Below are 17,621 nucleotides of genomic sequence, written 5' to 3' on the forward strand. Positions count from 1 at the left end.
TGACAGCCCGAGGGCGAACGGCAAGGCCAACAGTGGAAACATCCCACATCTCCCGGGCCAAGAACTGCAAGGTTTTCAGTGAAGTTCTTCGACTGCGGTGGTCCTCTGCTTATCGAGTTCCTCGAGCATGGAAGCACAATCAGTGCGGAGTGCCAAGAAGACATTTCGCAGGAACAGCGACACGCCGTAAGGTCAGAAGATCCGGGAATGCTTTTGGGCGGAACCATCATGTTGCTCGCCAACGCCCGCAGCCAGCCTTCTAATGGGTCGAAGGCAATTCTTCAACGATTTGGCTGGGAAACCCTGTAACATCCTCCGTACAGTGCGGGTCTGTCACCGAGTGATTTTCACGTTTTTGGCGAGCTGAAGGAAGTGCAAGAGAGTGGCCGGTTGTGGATCCATCAGTGGCCGACCGGATGCTACGTAACAGGAACTGATCGTTTCGTCTCCCAGTAGGATAAGTGCCATAGGGGAGACGTTCATAAAACTGAACGAAAGCGTCAATTTTCAATTTATTTTTCATTTATTAGCAGAAGTCATAGACAACAAATTCCTGAGCGTTCTATGATGAAATCGTATCCGAAATGGCTGAAAAATAAATGAATGTGTGGCGCGACCTACCCTCCACGCCTCCTCTTTGAAGCAACAGTTCAATACTAGCTGTGTGACCAATGAGTCTGTGGATTACTTTCCAGAAAACTTGCACTGGATACGTCTAGAAGGCTGTGGTATATGGTCTCTGATTTTACAGATCATCTGTGACTCTCTTCTATATCTTAGAAACAGTAACAAACCAGGCGTTTTGTTTATGAGGAAACAATTCTTGTTTTGTCTTTTGATACTGATGGAGATTAACGCAAGTGTTCGATTACGGTGCTGTTCTTGTATGTGATGAGGGAATGTAAGGAGGATGAAGTTATTAGGGAGAATGGGCTTTAAGATAGGAAATTTCACTGAAGATGTTTTGAGAAAAATGTATTTACAGTTCCTATCTACAGATGAAAAATGAATTGAAGATCTGGTAAAGGAAAGAAGACAGAAAACAAGAAACCAGAAGATTGGCCTTGAAGGGAAAGAGGACGCTGTGTACAAATCTGGAGCCTTCTGAGGAGGTGACATAGGAAAAAACGTTAGACTGAAATTTAAATTGCATTTCCTGAAGATAGGGGTTTTTGAACTTTACGTACCTTTCTCTCAGAATTTGTGAAGGAAACAATTATGAAATTTTGCACATTTATTTCTGCAAACCCAATAAATGTTGTCTCAAGAGCAAATTTTGAAATTCTGAGTGTGAGCTGAGATATAGGGCAAAGTGCTTGGAATTTTGCATGAATTTCGTATTATACTAAGAATGTTATAATTCAAAAAAATCATTAAAATTCTCCTTTTCCATATATCCAAAAAACTCAAGAGGGAAGCTTACTATATGCTAAAAGATTAAACAGAGAAAATTTTGTAAAAATCTATTGAATAGTTTTTGAGAAAAAAGTATATCTTATTTTTCGAAAAAAGATTTTTTTACTCCATAAAAATGCTATATGTGATCCAAGGAACTTAAATGTAAATGAAATTATCACGTAAAGCATGAGAAAAAATTTAATTACAGTAGCTTCAAAATTGTGGATTTGGTGCATGTTTTAAATAGTGTTTGTTTTTCATGAACGTCCCTCCTTACCGTGTGTGGTGGTTGCTTTTGAATGGAACCATTTCGTGGTCCCTTTGTGGCGGCTGTTCAGTTTCCATCTAACTACCCGTTATACCATCACGCTTGGTCTACTCAACTGTGACTGTGAAGGCAAGATCCCAACATATCTGTTGCATCATGCAAATTACATACTTGCAACGTCAGGGCAATGAGTAGAGTAGTGCTACTTGGTTGCAAGCCCCACAGCTGGGGACACAGTTTCACTTTTTCACAGGGTCAAAGCTTGACTATGGCGAGTAGGGTGAAGTAGACCTTGGGGTGCAGTAGTTTTACAGAGGTGAAGGTGTTTCCTCACGAAAGACTAGTGCGGAGAGCTGCGGACTGAAACCCCCAACGACAACGTAATTACGAGGAGTTGGTACTACACTTTACCAAAATTACGGTTCGAAAGTTTTGATGTACTGAGAGGCACCCACATGCCTTGCTCATACTGTGGCATCAAGCAGTCAGGCCTGCAAGATGAGTGGTCTGTCAAGCGAGTGGATTCATTCTTATTTATCGAGTAACATGAACTCTCGTACTCACAATTAAGTTACAAATTATCCTCCTATATGAATAATACGCAACGGAAACGCACATCTGACTATCAGTAATTTACAGAACTCTGACTGTTCACTACGCACTGGCAATACCACATTATCTTTTTTTATTTAACGGCTTTTATCAACACCTGGCCATCGCACTGAATATGAGTGGCGCACACATTATAAATTCGGGACATTATGACAACATACCATTCGAAGGAAAAGGCCACCAATCTTTTTCTTTTCACTATCTTATTTATTCCGATAAATTCTATAACCTAAACACACAAATTCTATAACCTACAACAATAACACATGAGAAATTCCGCCCAGTGGGCATGGCTTTACATTGGTGAATCTCTATCTTACGGTCTCGTAATTATTTAACGCTACAGTGCACTTTCTGGATAGGATGGTGGATCTTTTATTATTTCTCACACTTCGACTCTCACAATTATCACAACTTTCCTCCAGACCGAGCTGTACGAAAGGAACATGCATAACCCACTACCTCTGAAACTACCTTGCTACTCTCCCTTGCAAACCACACGTACTTAAATTACATGACATACACCACACTACAACATAAAATACTACACAGGGAATAGTCACAACATTATCACTTTAAGCTTTCCCACTTCAATTAATATTTATCCCAGTTTCACACGACACTGCCCCACTTCGTAATTCTACTTTCCTACTATGAACTCTGGAGATATATGCAAGCCAAGTGGCGTTGCTGGATAGACGGCTGACTCACCTTGTTTCTCTCTCAGAGTGTTATAGTTTGAATCAACCGTCACACGGAAACATATCTCGCAAAGTAATATTAAGAACATATTCATCACACACACGAGTCCTCAACTGATACCATGGTCGAGTACTTCTCTTTATCCTTTGTCTCATACACAGATTGAGACTCACACAGTACCCACCACGTGGAAGTACTCGCCTCTAATTTCAAGTTCTGCACACGTTATTTCTTAAATATTTCAACTTTAAGTACACACGCTAGTAATTCAGCTTAACTTAAGCACAGGGAAGTATTTCAACTCATTGCTACACATGGTTTCATTGTGACCGTTGGTCACTTCCGAAGATTACTACGATCCCATTAATATTACCTGCCTGACATTTAATTCTCCCCACAAAAGTTCCTGAAATAGAGAAATTATTATTTCAAACTACTCTTAAATATTCCACATGCATACCATGTCTCCACTCTTTTGTCTTTACGGAGCACAACTAAGACAGGTCTTAACAGCACAAGATCCAGCGGCAGAGTGCTGAAACATGGCCGTTCTTCAGGTCCTCTCACACCTCTGTTGAGGTGGGGGAAGACCATGCTACCGTATTGGTCAGCCACATTTCAGGCGCTCAAAGCTCCGGTAAGTTTCATCTCTTTGGTTCCACCAAAGGTGGCCAAAAGATCGTCTCAAAGAGGATCATATATTCACATTCACTATCTGCGGTTAGCAGACGACCGTACATTCATTCATTTCACAGATCTCACCAAACTGGATGTAGGGATTTATTTTGTGGGAGTGCACATGTGATCAATTAAATAAATAAATTGTCATTCTTTCCCACACTGGTATCCGGCTTCGCTGTATTAATTGAAATTGAGTTATAATTAGAAAAAATATTTTGTTCTGACAAGAATAACGAAGAATGTTTTACCTATTTTCAATATCGGGCGGTACTGTACCCTTTCAGCACTACATAAATGAAGTAAACGATAGGATTATAGGCAGTATTGGTAGCATTGGCAAGGAAAGAAACATAAATGAATGTGTAAGAGAGAGACTGGAGGCAGACTACTTCTCTCTCTCTCTCTCTGTCTCTCTCTCTCTCTCTCTCTCTCTTTTTTTTTTTTTTTTGTTTGATTGGTTTTTTGGTTTGCACACAATTAGAAACGCACGTAATTCAATGTTAAACCATTATTTCCTGCCCTTACAGAATATTAATTACATTTTATAAGCAAAGTTGATTGAGTAACTTTTGCGCTGTTATGTAACCAAAGCATTTACTTCTGATGCAAACACAGTTAAATGCACAAACATAAAAATTTATGTAATTATTGTTGTTATTTTGTACTCAGTAGAATGTTCTTCATCACGATCAAAGGCAAGGGTTCCCTATTATTATTGATAAATACGGAAATTGTTTATGAATAACAGAAAAATATTTGAAGAAGTATTGAAGTGGTGTTAGATATATTTTTGTTTTACACTGTTTCTATTTTACTTTTCTGATGAGGAACTGTGTTTTCTAGTGATATTTTTTATAAATCTGTATTGTTTTCTTTTCCTTTACTACGACATCTCTTTGTTTCACCTTACAATTTTCGAATAAAACCTGAATTAAACATTGACAATTTCAACTTATGCTGTAAATACTGGTTACTTTGAAGTAATATGCATATGACTATGTAGAACAAAAATGTTCCTTAAGTTGCCCGGCCCTGTATAGAGGATGAACATTAATAAAACCGACAAACTGCAGAGACGGATTCCTGACTGTAAATGGAGGAAAATGGTCCTATAAACACGTGTCTGGAAATGCATCTTTGCCACGGTACATGGCGCTGACGAATGAAAGTTCCTCTGACCATGCTGTGTGTTCGTTGTGTATTGTGTGATCGACGCTACGAACTGTAAGAAGTAGAACAGTCCAGCAATCATGTGGGGGAACAAGCCCAGAGGGTGTTCGTATACGGCCAAGCAGATGGAAATGGCCGAGAGGGAGAACCCGGTCCTCGGAATCTGGTGTACGCACAGTCTGCCGCCTCCCTGTACATTCGTCTCTTTGAAAGGACTCATGATCACACAAACGCCCAAAAAGGGCTCGAAATGTTGTGTGATGTGGTTCGTGTCTGTGAGGGTACTTGTTTCGGTATAACCTTGCAGCCTCTCCTCCGTTTCCATCTGCTTGGTCATAGACAAACACCCCCTCGGCTCTTACCTGACATGATTATCTGACCATTCTGCTGCTTACAGTACGCTGCTTCAGACACACAGACTGCAACACACAAGGAACACACGGAACGTAGTCAGAGGAACTTTCATTCGTCAGCGCTATCTTTCAGAGCAACGATGCATCTGTGGGCACATGTTCATAGTATACAGTTAGGAATCCGTCACTGCTGTTTGTTGGTTTTATTAATGTCTACCCTGTACATTCTCACTGAGTTTCTAGATGGTTCACGCTTCTAGTTTTTAGCAGATCTAAGGAAGCACTGGTGGCATACATAAAGAAAGCGATCGTTATGAGGTAATCCTCAATATGTATGCAACACACCTAATGCACAGGTAGAATGGGCGCGACTTTAACTGACCAAAGCTACTACGCTTAATTACAATGACTGGAAAAGAGCACAGGTAGTTCCAGTTTTCAAGAAGGGTCGTCGAGCAGATGCGCAAAACTATAGGCCTATATCTCTGACATCGATCTATTGTAGAATGTTGGAACATGTTTTTTGCTCGCGTATCATGTCATTTCTGGAAACCCAGAATCTACTCTGTAGGAATCAACATGGATTCCGGAAAGAGCAATCGTGTGAGACCCAACTCGCTTTATTTGTTCATGAGACCCAGAAAATATTAGATACAGGCTCCCAGGTAGATGCCATTTTCCTTGACTTCGGGAAGGCGATCGATACGGTTCCGCACTGTCGCCTGATAAACAAAGTAAGAGCCTACGGAATATCAGACCAACTGTGTGACTGGATTGAAGAGTTTTTAGCAAACAGAACACACCATGTTGTTCTCAATGGAGAGACGTCTACAGACGTTAAAGTAACCTCTGGCGTGCCACAGGGGAGTGTTATGGGACCATTGCTTTTCACAATATATATAAATGACCTAGTAGACAGTGTCGGAAGTTCCATGCGGCTTTTCGCGGATGATGTTGTAGTATACAGAAAAGTTGCAGCATTAGAAAATTGCAGCGAAATGCAGGAAGATCTGCAGTGGATAGGCACTTGGTGCAGGGAGTGGAAACTGACCCTTAACATAGACAAATGTAATGTACTTCGAATACATAGAAAGAAGGATCCCTTTATTGTATAATTATATGATAGCGGAACAAACACTGGTAGCAGTTACTTCTGTAAAATATCTGGGAGTATGCGTACGGAACGATTAGAAGTGGAATGATCATTAAAATCAATTGTTGGTAAGGCGGGTGCTAGGTTGAGATTCATTGGGAGAGTCCTTAGAAAATGTAGTCCATCAACAAAGGAGGTGGTTTACAAAACACTCGTTCGACCTATATTTGAGTATTGCTCATCAGTGTGGGATCCGTACCAGGTCGGTTTGACGGAGGAGATAGAGAAGATTCAAAGAAGAGCGGCGCATTTCGTCACAGGGTTATTTGGTAAGCGTGATAGCGTTACGGAGATGTTTAGCAAACTCAAGTGGCAGACTCTGCAAGAGCCGGCCGGAGTGGCCAAGCGGTTAAAGGCGCTACAGTCTGGAACCGCGTGGCCACTACGGTCGCAGGTTCGAATCCTGTCTCGGGCATGGATGTGTGTGATGTCCTTAGGTTAGTTAGGTTTAAGTAGTTCTAAGTTCTAGGGGACTGATGACCTTAGAAGTTAAGTCCCATAGTGCTCAGTGCCATTTTTTTTTAGACTCTGCAAGAGAGGCGCTCTGCATCGCGGTGTAGCTTGCTGTCCAGGTTTCGAGAGGGTGCGTTTCTGGATGAGGTATTGAATATATTGCTTCCCCCTACTTATACCTCCCGAGGCGATCACGAATGTAAAGTTAGAGACATTCGAGCGTGCACGGAGGCTTTCCGGCAGTCGTTCTTCCCGCGAACCATACGCGACTGGAACAGGAAAGGGAGGTAATGACAGTGGCACGTAAGGTGCCCTCCGCCCCACACCGTTGGGTGACTTGTGGTGTGTAAATGTAGATGTAGATGTAGATGAATAGCCTACGGTAGCCGATGATTGTTTCACAACTCTACGAGAAGCTGATGCCGATGTCTATCACGACTAAGGAACAATGGGGAGGATCGCGGAGTCGTAAGCCTGACCTACGCCACGGTCGGTGTTGTGGTGCAGCACGAGCTCCAGTGAAGCAGTGCCCCAGTCAGCGGGGCGTGCTCGTCGTGCTGCCGGGCACGGCTGGGCGCGCAGACTGTGGGACGGAGGGGGGCGGTAATGGGAGGCGCCGATCTGCGGCCTGGCAGGCAGGCAGGCAAGCTCCGTTAATCGCGGCAGCCGATTAATATCGCGGCCAGCGGCGCAGCGGCTCAATGGAGCCGGCCTCTCTCTCTTTTATCGGCCGGAGGCTGCGTCCCGTCCCGTGCGGAGATGAATGGGCGGCCCATTGAGGCACGACGCGTGTGTACTACGAGTGGCTGCCCACCGCGCCCCGCCCCCGCAGCGCTCGGCGTGACGGACGGCGCCGCCTCCCACCTGCTATGTACTGCCGCCGCTGCCGCTGCTGCCAGTGGCACGCCGCCGGCGCGCTCGCCCACAGCCTCTCAGTTACGAGGAGAACACGACAAGTGCCAGGAACTTCGCTCAGTGGAAGAGGGAGTCAAAGTAAGCGGAGACGTGCCTCTACCGGGTGATCAAAAAGCCAGTATAAATTTGAAAATTTAATAAATCACGGAATAATAGAGAGGTAAGAATTGACATACATGCTAGGAATGACATGGGGTTTTATTAGAACCACCCCATATTGCTAGACGCGTGAAAGATCTCTTGCGCGCGTCGTTTGATGATGATCGTGTGCTCAGCCGCCACTTTCGTCATGCTTGGCCTCCCAGGTCCCCAGACCTCAGTCCGTGCGATTACTGGCTTTGGGGTTACCTGAAGTCGCAAGTGTATCGTGGTCGACCGACATCTCTAGGAATGCTAAAAGATAACATCCGACGCCAATGCCTCACCATAACTCCGGACATGCTTAACAGTGCTGTTCACAACATTATTCCTCGACTACAGCTATTGTTGAGGAATGATGGTGGACATATTGAGAATTTCCTGTAAAGAACATCATCTTTGCTTTGCCTTACTTTGTTATGCCAATTATAGCTATTCTGATCATCTTTCGGACATTTTTTGAACTTTCGTATTTTTTTTTTTTGGTTCTAGTAAAACCCTATGTCATTCCAAGCATGTGTGTCAATATGTACCTCTCTATCTACATTATTCCGTGATTTATTCAGTTTTCCCAGAGGAGGTTCGAGTCCTCCCTCGAGCATGGTTGTGTGTGTTTGTCCTTAGGATAATTTAGGTTAAGTCGTGTGTAAGCTTAAGGACTGATGACCTTAGCAGTTAAGTCCGATAAGATTTGAAACACATTTAATATTCCTGGACTTGCGGAAGGCTTTTGACACTGTACCACACAAGCGGCTCGTAGTAAAATTGCGTGCTTATGGAATATCGTCTCAGTTATGTGACTGGATTTGCGATTTCCTGTCAGAGAGGTCACAGTTCGTAGTAACTGACGGAAGGTCATCGAGTATCTACATTATTCCGTGATTTATTCAGTTTTCAAATTTATACTGACTTTTTGATCACTTGGTACATCTACATCTACATGGATACTCCGCAAATCACATTTAAGTGCCAGGCAGAGGGTTCATCGAACCACCTTCATAACTCTCTATTACTCCAATCTCGTATAGCGCGCGGAAAGAATGAACACCTACATCTTTCCGTACGAGCTCTGATTTCCCTTATTTTATCGTGGTGATCGTTCCGCCCTATGTAGGTCGGCGTCAACAAAATATTTTCGCATTCGGAGGAGAAAGTTGCTGACTGGGATTTCGTGATAAGATTCCGTCGCAACGAAAAACGCCTTTCTTTTAATGATTTCCAGCCCAATTCCTGTATCATTTCTGTGACACTCTCTCCCATATTTCCCGATAGTACAAAACGTGCTGCCTTTCTTTGAACCTTTTCGATGTATTCCGTCAGTCTTAATTGGTAAGGATCCCACACCGCGCAGCAGTATTCTGAAAGAGGACGGACAAGCGTAGTGTAGGGAGTCTCCTTAGTAGGTCTGTTACATTTTCTAAGTGTCCTGCCAATAAAACGCAGCCTTTGCTCAGCCTTCCCCACAACATAGGTATTTAGTTGAATTTACGGCTTTTAGATTAGATTCATTTATCGTGTAACCGAAGTTTAACGAGTTCCTTTTAGCAATCATGTGGATGACCTCCCACTTTTCGTTATTTAGGGTCAACTGCCACTTTTCGCACCTTTCAGATATTTTTTCTAAATCGTTTGGCAGTTTGTTTTGATCTTCTGATGACTTTATTAGTCGATAAACGACAGCGTCATCTGCAAACAACCGAAGACGGCTGCTCAGATTGACTCCCAAATCGTTTATATAGTTAAGGAACAGCAAAGGATCTATAACACTACCTTGGGGAACGCCTGAAATCACTTCTGTTTTACTCGATGACCTTCCGTCAGTTACTACGAATTGTGACCTCTCTGACAGGAAATCGCAAATCCAGTCACATAACTGAGACGATATTCCATAAGCACGCAATTTTACTACGAGCCGCTTGTGTGGTACAGTGTCAAAAGCCTTCCGCAAGTCCAGGAATATTAAATGTTTGTCAAATCTTATCGGACTTAACTGCTAAGGTCATCAGTCCTTAAGCTTACACACGACTTGACGTAAATTATCCTAAGGACAAACACATACAACCATGCCCGAGGGAGGACTCGAACCTCCTCCGGGACCAGCCGCACAGTCCATGACTGCAGCGCCCAGACCGCTCAGCTAATCCCGCGCGCCCAGGAATACGGAATCGATCTGAAATCCCTTGTCAATAGTACTCAGCTCTTCATGTGAATAAAGAGCTAGTTGTGTTTCATAGGAAAGATGTTTTCTAAACCCATGTTGACTGTGTGTCATTAGACGGTTTTCTTGGAGGTAATTCATAATGTTTGAACACAATATATGTTCTAAAATCCTGCTGAATCTTGACGTTAACGATATGGGCCTGTAATTTAGTAGATTACTCCTACTACCTTTCTTAAATATTGGTGTGACCTGTGCAACTTTCCAGTCTTTGGGTACGGATCTTTCTTCGAGCGAACGGTTGTATATGATTGTCAACTATGGAGCTAATGCATCAGCATACTCCGAAAGGAGCCTAATTGGTATACAGTCTGGACCAGAAGACTTGCTTTTATTAAGTGATTTGAGTTGCTTCACTACTCCGAGGATATTTATTCTACATTATTCATGTTGGCACCTGTTCTCGATTCGAATTCTGGAATATTTACTTCGTCTTCTTTAGTGAAGGCATTTCGGAAGGCTGTGTTTAGTATATCCATTGTTATCGCGCAGAGAAGGTTAGGGATGGGAAAAACCGACCAGTTAAAACTGACTACAATATTTTATAGGGTGCGGCAGAAAAGGCTCCTCTATTAGGGCAGCTAAGAAAAACGAAACCAAGTGAGATAGAAAAAATGGTTCAAATGGCTCTGAGCACTATGGGACTCAACTGCTGAGGTCATAAGTCCCCTAGAACTTAGAACTACTTAAACCTAACTAACCTAAGGACATCACACACATCCATGCCCGAGGCAGGATTCGAACCTGCGACCGTAGCAGTCACGCAGCTCCGGACTGAGCGCCTAGAACCGCTAGACCACCGCGGCCGGCTCAAGAGAGATAGAACATTTTTATTTTTATCATCTAAGAACATACGGAATGTCGTTTAAGAATGCGCAATATTAATGTGTTTTAAACAATACGTCACCCAAATGCCTGCCTCAATTGTTGGTGCATTGGCTAAGCCATTCTCTGAAGTTCTTCAATAGACTACGAGCTATGTCGGGCGTAACAGCTTCTTGAGTTATCATTTCCTTCAGGGCTTCTGAAGTTTGAGGGCGATGTTGTCACGCCTTGGACTGGAGATACTCCCACAGGAAAAAGTCACAGCGTGTCAAATATGGCGAACGTGGTGGCTACCCAATATCACCACGAAAAGAAATGGCATGCCCAGGAAACATTTCCCTTACTAACGCCAGTGACTATTGTGCTACGTAGGTTGCAGCACCATCTTGCTGAAACCACATTCTCAAGTTCATTAAGCAGTTTGCCTAGTTTTCGCCATAGGAAGTCAAGGAGCACGGTGCAGTAGCGATTGCTCTTTCAATTCTCTTCACTGCTTTGGAACTATAGAGTGGTCGTTGATGGAGTTCCTGGGAGATCTTTTCAGACCAGTAGCACAATTTTTTTTTTTACTGCACCTGACGGATGAAAAAGTGCCTCGACAGAAAAAAAAATACACGACATCTTTTCGGCGATCGTCCCGAAGCATGTTTTGACACAATGTTGTACGGCCTTCATAATAGCTTCCTCTATGTTCTTGAGCTAACACAGTTTTGTAGGGATGCATTTTCATATTTCGATGCAATATTCTTCTCACATTTAGATAACCGTAATGCTAACGCATGCTTTCTTCTGGAACGTCGAGGAGATAGTTGAACTGAACCTCTCACTGCAGCAACATTTTCTGGGCCTGTAGCAGTCCGTCTTCGACCTTGGGATTTACGTTTCAATGCAGAACTTGCCTCTCGAAAAATTCGAAATTCACGAATAAATGGTTTTCTTATCGGGAACAGGGAACTGCTCAACGACAAAAGCGCGATGTTTACCTGACCAAGCCATGGCGAGTACTGAAAACGGCATGTATGCGGTTTTTAAGGACACGCCGCCCACCAGCCTACTCTGTCGCTGCCAGCTGCACACTGCCTTTCAACTCGGGGAGTTCTTCTCGGGGAGTTCTTTCTGCCGCACTCTGTGGTTTTGGAAACGGGTATTTTTCAATATATCAATTGATTTTTTTTATTTTTTGCTAATAACCGAGTAAAAAAACGAAATATCAATTAGCCATTGCGTCAGTGCTAAAATGTTTCGTTTTAAACAAACCTTTTTTAAAATAGAGTAATTTCTGTTCGTGAAATATTGTGTTATTATCGAAAATGGGAAAAGCGATCAGTGCTATATTAATAACGATGCTGACAGAAACGAGCAACAAACAAATGCCATTAGAACTGATACAGAATTCCTGAAACAATGTTGTCTGTGTTGCCGTCTATCGTGGCTTAGCGTACGCCTGTACGTGCAGTGTGCAAGACTCGCCCCCCACCTGCTCTGTACGTTAGTCTCTCGCTGTCATCGCCCGCCGGACACCTGTTGTACTTCAGTATGGCATCAACCCTAGGCTGGAAATGTTTTTACGGAGTGATGCAGTAACGAAGTACAATGCTTCATTTGCTCTAAAAGACTGAAGATTTGTCTGCCATTTCTTTAAAATAAAAAAGAGGAAAGGAAGTTATGCTAACACTAATAAATTAAGACATATTATACAGTAAAGACAGAAAGCAGCTTGTATCTACATACTATGCCGTTATCTGCTTGCAGCCCTTGGACAAATTGTCACCAAAAATAGAGTTCCTCAGTCTCAGTCTTCTCCCGTAAGCACTGATTTATCGTAATGACCAAATAGAGGTATGACCCCAATTACATCACTTTTGACGAATTTTAAAAAATTAGAATCATTAGAAGAATATTGGTGATTTTTTGTATCATTCAACCACTAATCACTTTTCGAGAAAAGCAGCGAACGGTGGACTCACTACGTTTTCTTTTATTTGCCTGTTTAATTTAATATTTTGATTCTATGTATCTCGAAACCGAATGAGTCAAAATTTTTCACTCTTCGTTCGATTTTTAAGTCTATTACGGGAAACAAGAGGAATAAAAAAACAGAAAATCGATTATTTCAGAAACTGTTTCTCTTGAGCGGCTTTAACCGTCAGGTTGAATTGGTGCGGAAAAAACCGATACAACCGAAAACCGGTTGTTTCATCGATTACCGCTATCCCTAGTCTCGACCGTTTCTGAGAAAACGATCGTCAAAATTTCCAAGGTACTTTATGTGCCTTTTAGTGGGTAAACCAGTCAGCCCAAGTGGCGGCGGTGTGGGTACTCTCGCGGCTTCTCACTTTTGCGCCGTGTGTTCGAAACCCGATTATTACTTTTATTTTTGTTTTTCATTTGTCGGTAGAAGATTATTACGCGCATGTTTCCAGATAAGTATTGGAATAACGTTGTCCTTATTCGTATACTACTTGTATGGTGAATGAATTAAAAAGAAAAAAAAAAGACAATAAATAAACGGAAAAATTATTTGAAATTGTTCAAATGGCTCTGAGCACTATGGTACTTAACATCTGAGGCCATCAGTCCCCTAGAACTTAGAACTACTTTAACCTAACTAACCTAAGGACATAATACACATCTATGCCCGAGGCAGGATTCGAACCTGCGACCGTAGCAGTCGCGCGGTTCCGGACTGAAGCGCCTAGAACCGCTCGACCACTTTGAAATTGTTTTCGGTGAAATTCCTATAGTGCATCTTGATTCGTGATCAACTGCAAGCGCCAGTTTTCGGTAAAGTAACCTCTCATGCATTGTTTGCCGCGAAATTATAGCCGACGAGTGAAACCTTTAACGACGATTTTTCCGAGTGAGGTTCATGCGAAGAAATGTCACCTTGATAAACCTGCCTCCGAGCGATGCTCTTGCTACCCAGAATTTCTACGTGTATTTTGTTTCTGCGATCGGTAGCATCCAAGAGAACCCACCAATTTTTTCTGAAGAATAATTGTAAGAATAAAATATGAAAATTGATATAAGAATGTAACACAAAAATATGAGAATTAAAAAAGATTGTAACCCCCTAGAATACCATGGACACGTATTCAGGCTGACACAGAATAACAGGAATATTTGAAATAAGTAGTGGCAGCTATGGGCAGGTGGAAGCACTGCGAGTTCGTGACAGTTAGCTAGTAAACAGTCCGCCATTTCAATAATCATTGATCAGTGGAATGGACAACAGCGTGCGTTAGCTATAAAAATATCTTATAAAAACAATGATAGTTTAGTAGCGGCGCAGAGGGAGTTTCGATGTTTTTGTAATTTAGGACGTCATGATGCCGTTCCGTCGAAACACGAGATAAAATGTTGGATTAATAACATTGAAGAGACTGGATCTGCCCTCAAGAAGAAACAAACAGGACGACCAAGAAGTGTGTGTTTTCCAGCGAACATTGATGTTGTACGCGAGTCTGTCTTACGGAGCCCAAGGTGTTCAATTCGTAAGCAAGCAGCAGTGGTTGGGAATGTCCATCTTGATTTAAAATTTCATCCGTACAAACGACAGATGGTTAAACAACTGAAGGACAACGATTACTGGTTACGATTAGCATTCTATCAACAAAAGACAGCAAAAATAAACAATGACGATTAATTTCTAAACAAGTTGTGCATGTCAGATGAGGCACATTTTCATCTCACAGATTATGTGAAGAAACAGAACTGCCTTTACTGGCCAACGTAAATCCTAATGACGTTCATGAGCGCCCTTAACAAGCTAGTAAAGTGGCAGTATGGTGTGGTGATTCATCACATGGGATTATCGGATCATATTTTTTCGCAGATGAACAGAGAAACACAATAACTGTCAATGCCGATCGTCACGTGGAGATGTTACGAACTTTCGTTACACCTGCGTTGAACAACTTTCCAAACGTTCAAGAAGTCTGGTTTCAACAGGACGGATCGACATCACACACTTCACGGCCATTAATGGCACATGTGCGAGAATTGTTTGGCAACCGTGTGATCTCACGATTCTGTAACATTCCCTGGACCCCTAGGTCGCCAGAGTGCGCTGTGAATATCAGGAAGCCTGCAAAACATCAGATCTCCGACATCGCTGCGGCCGGAAAAGTTCCTGCAAGAACAGGACCAACGACGACTGAAGATAATCGTTCAACGTGACAGAAGTGCAACACTTTCACAAGTTTCTGCAGATTTAAATGCTGGGCCATCGACAAGCGTCGGCGTTCGAACCATTCAAAGAAACAACAACTTTATGGGCTTTCGGAGCCGAAGCCTCACTCGTGTATCCTTGACGACTGCACGGCACAAAGCTTTACGCCTCGCCTGGGCCCTTCAACACCGACATTGGACTGTTGATGATTGGAAACACGTTGCCTGGTCGGACGAGTCTCGTTACAAATCGAATCGAGCGGATGGACGTGTACGGATATGGAGACAACCTCATGAATCCATGGACCCTGAATGTCAGCAAGGGACTGTTCAAGCTGGTGGACGCTGTGTAACGATGTCGGGCGTGTGCAGTTGGAGTGATATGGGACTCCTGATACGTCAAGATAAGACTCTGACAGGTGACACGAACGTAAGCATCCTGTCTGATCACCTGCATCCATTCATGTCCGCATTCTGACGGACTTGGGCAATTCCAGCAGGACAATGCGACACCCCACACGTTCACAATTGCTACAGAGTGGCTCCAGGAACAATCTCCTGAGTTTAAACAACTCCGCTGGTCCCCGGATATGAACTTTATTGAGCATATCTGGGATGCCTTGCAATTTGCTGCTCAGAAGAGATCTCCACCCCTTCTCACTCTTGCGTATTTATGGACGGCCCTGCACGATTCATGGTGTCAGTTCCCTCTAGCACTACTTCAGACATTAGTCGAGTCCATGCCACTTCGCATTGCGGCACTTCTGCGTGCTCGCGGGTGCGCTACACGATATTAGGCAGGTGTACCAGTTTCTTTGACTCTTCAGTGTATTTGTCAGCGATGGTATCAGTTTCATGTCATCTGTGTGGACGCTACTTGTTTCCAAACTTGAGCGTTTACCATGTTCAAGTTTTAATATATTACTAATAATCTGTGTGCTTGTTGTTGTATCCGCTCAACCTCCTCGTAGTACAATATGCCACAGATAGGAACAGCCAAATGTCGTTAGGAGCTAGATCAGATGACTAGGGAGCACGAGCAATCACTTGAAAGTGGTCACGAAGAAACTGCAGTGTAGCGTATCGCCCGATGTTCTGGTGCGTTCTGTTGACGAAAGAGCACACCTGCAGCCTTTCCCTTCAGTTTTCCACGCAGTGCTGGAAGAAGCTTGAAAACATCAAAGACTGCACCTGTCATTGGCATCCACGTTTTATCCATTGTCACAATCGATGAAGAGAAAGTCTCACTCAAACCGTCATTACGCGTCAAATGTCCTAGCAACCTGCCGCGCTCACGACCTTGTGGTCGCCCGTCAGCACTCGTGGCACCCACCTGGAGAATACGTTCCGCGTTTACAGGTCCTAATCCAGGACTGTGTGCACAGATCTCACAGATATGTCAACTTTAGGATCGATGGGTTCCACGCTCATTTGGCGATCTTCCAAAACAGCTTTCTCCACTCACTGGATCACGTCGTCAAACCAGCTGGTGTGAAGCCGAGATTGTCTTGGTTTGTTGTCACACGACGTACTGCCTTCTTTGAAGTGTCGCACCCACGAACCCACACTAGACACATCTATGAGACCGTCATCACGTGTCTCACTCAGTTGACGACGAATTTCAGTTTTTGTTACACCACGCAGATGAATAAAATGAACGACTAAACGCTGTCATTATAATGAAAACGACGCCATTTTAACTATCAGGTACAGCCCTCTCTCTCGCTGCTGCTGGTGGAGTTCTGTGTGCCATCTGCCGTATGCCATGTCTGTCACGCATTCGCAAAGAGTATACACATATTTTAAAATAAACCGCATGTTTCTGTTTCCAGTCCTGAGGAAAAAACCGGAGATTTATAACTTGAATGCACTTCATACAACGTAGTTTCCATAAATTGTAGATAACCATAAGAAACAGTAGCGACTCTCTGATGTTTCGACGGCTCACCTGAAAATGTCTGGCAAGTGCCCAGAAGAAATATCGTGTTTGGTAGAAAACGACCGCCTGCACTCCCGAAACATTATCGTGCAATCAATGTGCCTGGAGAATTTCAAGATTCATAGTACTAAATGTACAGCACGAGGCAAGTGACACGGTTTATGAGTGTGCTGTTAATACGTGTGTACACAACATACTAAAACAGGTGCTAACGTGATGAAGCCATAGTGTCAACGCCAAATGATGAACACAAAATCAGTGTCACCACACATATATAAAGTATGGTATTAAAACGTCCCCTTAGAAAAATTAATGAATTACTGTGCTGGTAAACCCCTTACGTTATTTGATTTTCAAACAGCTGAGCAGAACTGAACGTACTAAGACATTTGGCTCTTTACTTATTCTAATCAATACTAAACTGACACACAGTATTTTTTAGTGCAACGCAATCTGACTTTCAATAATCTCTACAAAAGAATGGCCCTGACTAACAATTACCTATATGTTTCATGAATCACTCACCTCACAAAAATCTTCGTTGCTCGAACTACTGCAATAAACCGAGCGCCAATTCTGCCAGCTAAATGTCAGTTTAGTGTTGATCAGAATAAGTAAAGAGCAAA

The sequence above is a fragment of the Schistocerca nitens genome, chromosome 5, assembly GCF_023898315.1.
Source record: "Schistocerca nitens isolate TAMUIC-IGC-003100 chromosome 5, iqSchNite1.1, whole genome shotgun sequence".
Classification (NCBI taxonomy): Eukaryota; Metazoa; Arthropoda; class Insecta; order Orthoptera; family Acrididae; genus Schistocerca; species Schistocerca nitens.